The following is a 4,400-nucleotide window of genomic DNA, read 5'->3' as shown; positions in this document are numbered from 1 at the left end:
AACATATATATATTCTATATGTATATATATAGAACAATATATATATTAGAACAAGAACTGCACACTTAATTGTACTGCAGAACAAATACTGTAATACACATATAGCAAGCTCTCACATTCTGATGGAATTCTTAATTAATCCTTTATTAAAGCAGGTGCACTGGAGTGTTCAAGCTGTAGGACATTACACATAAAAACTGTGTATGGAAGGATTCAGTGAGCATGGAAAATAACTTATACTGTGACATTTAAGTTGCTGTTCTTAATGGTAAGCACATGGCACACTGATCAAAAGAACTGATAGGACCTCAATAAAACCCAAAGTATTATCATTATTGTCAACCGTGCGTGCGTGCGTGTGTGTGTGGTGTGTGTGGGTGTGGTGTGTGTGTGTGTGTGTGGTTGTGTGTGTGTGTGGTGTGGTGTGTGTGTGTGTGGGTGTGTGTGTGTGTGTGTTTGTTGTTTTTGGTCTCACTGGACCATTGCAGCCATCGTGGTCCATGTTAAGTCTCTACTCTCAGAATCAGCTCCGGCTCATTGAACAGGGTTTGCAATATGAATGTTAAAACCTGTTTTGAGTCACTGGGTTCCCGAATGTAAAAACAAACACAAAGAAAGAATGGACATCCTGGAAGGCTAAAACTCTCAGACATCATGAGAACATGTGCTGGCTAATTAAATAGTTTGGTGATTAACATTTCCATGACTTCTGGACTGACCTATCCGAAAACGCTGGGACATCAGACTGCATGCTGAAAATAAAAGCAGCAATCTTACTTACACAGGCACACACACAGGTTTTTTTTTCAGGTTTAAGTGTCTACTTTATAGTCAGGTCTCTGTTATCGCTAAGATTCTGCATACAATAAGGGATTCAAGTGTCAGATGAAAACATCCAGGACCGAACATCCCTGGGCTCCACATATTTCGTAATTCTGGTGAAAACAGTTTAATTTGATTATCCCACCATTTTCCAGTAAGTTATCACTTACAATAAATGCAAAATATACTGGTTGTCTTCCTGAAAATGGTGACATTCCTGGTTCATGTTCACATGTTTAGATGCCAGAAAACATGTGGGACCTCATTCATCTTATAGTGGATAGGAGCATGGATTTCTCTGGGATTTGGAGGAGGAAATAACAGACCAGGCATATCCAGAGTTAGTTCCAGAGAAAACACACACCACACACGCACGCACGCACGCACACACACACACACACACACAACCAACACAAACAACACACACACACACACACACACACACACACACACCACACACACACACACACACACACACACACACACCATACACATACAAATACACACACACATAAACACACCTAACACACACACACACACACACACATATATATATATATATATATATATATATATATCTACAAATAATAGATTTTGTTTTGATTGAGTGACTTGTCTTTTCCTTCGTCCTTTGTTCTCTATCCATCCCTTTCTCTATTCAACTATCCACTCACCATCCATCTATCTATTGCTTTGTCTAATCATCCATCCACCAATACATCCATCTATCCATCCATCCATCCATCCATCTATCTATCCATGTATTCATCCATCCATTCGTCATTCCAGCCATCACTCTGAATATCCATTCATCCGTCCATCAAACTATCAAACATGAGCAACCACACCTATTTTCCCTTTAATTTACAACAAACACATAGACCACACGCAACCACCAGCGGCTTTTATCGTAAATTGATGCTTCGCTAGACTTATTGGAAATTGCTAATGCATCATCATAAAAACTTCAGTAAATGTACCAATTGTTATGATATCTGTGTCTCGGTTGGTCTGTTTACAGGCTGGCCTGCTGGTATGAGGAACGTTAGCGAGCATGTCTGCTTCTGTTTTGAACGTCCATGTCTGCTGTTTATTTTAAGGTGGCAGCCTGGTTTGTTCTGTCGACAGTGCAACTGTAAACACCTCGCATGCCATCCACTCCTTAAGGTGCCCTGTGGTAGTTAAAAGTCAATAAGTTCCTTGTTTGTCAGGGAGGGAGTGAGGGCTGGAAGGCTGGTCTGAAACTTAGAAGATAAAAAAAATGCATACTGTGTATCTGCATGTCTTTGATTAACTGTACCACAGCGGCCCATGCCAGCAAGCTAGCATTTACTACCAGTTGTGTAACTGTGAATCCACGCTTTTATTTATAAATAAAACACGGAGAAACTTGATCTCCACTGTCCAGAAGTGAATATTGTCACTGCACTGTTATCATCATGTTCTGTCCATTACAGAAACAGTAGCAGGAAGCAAGAAGACATTACTGAGACTGAAAACTGATAAGGCAATAATAGAAACTGATAAGAGCAATAAAATGGAATCACTGGGCCTCAATTTGTATTTGTGTCTATTTTCTTGGTTGTGGTGATTTTATTGCTGCTACATCTTGTAGGTGTTGTGAAAAGAAACCTTGAAGGAGAGCGGCAATGGCTCCTCGGGACTTTCACTGTTACATCCTGTGTTTGCAGAACATGGTGATGTGTTTATTCTGTGTCAATTGAGATCCATTAACCAACAGATCATCACATAAGTTGGCTCTAGCTGTTGATTTGTTGTTGTTGTTTTTTTTTTTTACAATTTCTACCGACACTCATTTTTGCCATCTTAAAGGTCCAGCGCACACACATGCAGGTGTTGTCAGTCATTGTCAGACCTCTGTCTGTACCAGCGTTAGAAGTGTTTTACTTGTGAATAGAACTTTTTTACAGCAGACACTTTGACATGTCATAGTAGTTAAAGCACAGGTGTATTCAAAACCATTAACGATGGCTGCATTCCACTTAGGAGAGGCCCTGGTATTGTGCATGCTGACTCACTGAAATAACTTACTGGGACATGTAATGGAATTGAGCCATTATAAAGGTAATTCATTTCACCTCTGCTTTTCCTTCTATGACAAGTCAAAAATGTCTGTTGTGAAAAAGGTTCTATGGTGTATATTTTGGCATACGCTACGCTGTAATCACTAAAAGGGTCCCAAAACATCTTTCCCCATACATGCACATGTTGTTGAAACACAGACTGTGTTTCAGTCAGGAACACACAGATTTAACCATTTATTGCAACGGTGCCTGGCACTGATGGCTCTGCTCTTGATAATGCTCCCTGGACCACCCAAGCAGCATGCTGTGCTGAGATAGGGAGCGCCATGCACAACCCCCCCCCCCCACTTAGAGTTTGCAGCAACAAAGGATGAAGCAGTGTCAGTGCAGCAGGGATCAGTGAGGAGGGAGTCATCTTTAAAAGGACCGCCTTGATGTGAGAACGGCTGTGATTGGTGTGCGTCTGATAGGAATGATAATTTAAAGTTGTTTTTTTCCCCCATTGCTTAATCACTATTTTGAAAAACAGGGACCGGTTTCTCAAAACACTACACACCATTAGCACAATCACACACCCAATAAGCAGAACATCTTTGCAAAATGAAACACTCTTGTAAAAACTATACACAAATTTATAACAAAACAACAGATTTTGTTACCATATGAAACACACACGTCTCATCTGACTTCATTCTGTTGTTGCTAACACTTATAGCAATTCAACTTCTCAGTGATTAAAGTACTGTAAATGAAGTACCCAGAGAAAGTGCAATATACAATAAGTTCACCAAACACTATACAAGACCAATGCTGAAGACTGCGGAAAAGATAATATACCCAAATGAGTCAACATGGAGAATCCCAACAAACCATGTCCCAGTTTTCAAACAGCTACTACTGTAGTGTGCATAACACTGTTAGCTCAGCCGAAAAACAGACAAGCATAAAATACTGTATCCAGTGCAGGTTACAATTACAGTGAAAAAAACAAAAACAAATTCAAAATCTGAAAATTAACTGAAAATACAGTACAGAAAATACTAGACTTACCTGATGTTTTGTTTCACAGGTTGGCTCATAGGTGTGGTCATTTGACAGTCTTTGGAAATGCAAGGTGGTGACATCAGGATATACTTTTGTGTCTAACATAAGTGTGTTTAGTGTTTTGCAAATCGCTGTGTGTATTGTTTCACAAAAAGTCTAAAAGAGGCTGAAAATGTGCTCATGGTGGTAGACATCTGGGCCAACGTTTTGCTCCTTTGAAGGTTTGATAATTGTGTAATACTTTTGATTTCGGTGTGTAAGCAATCGGCAAAAACTGTAATTATCAGGCATATGACTTTGGTGTCCTGCATGACCACTAAGATTAATTTATGAACAGCATTTCTCTGCTTCCTACACTTATGTCAAACACTGTTGTTAAAAAAAAATTGAGTATTTTCATCCTGAGGGCCAAAATCAAAGCACACAGTCTCTTCCAGAGAGAGCACACACACACACACACGCACACACACACACACACACACACACACA

Source organism: Etheostoma spectabile, chromosome 3, assembly GCF_008692095.1.
Source record: "Etheostoma spectabile isolate EspeVRDwgs_2016 chromosome 3, UIUC_Espe_1.0, whole genome shotgun sequence".
NCBI lineage: Eukaryota > Metazoa > Chordata > Actinopteri > Perciformes > Percidae > Etheostoma > Etheostoma spectabile.
Note: the sequence above shows the minus strand (reverse complement) of the source record.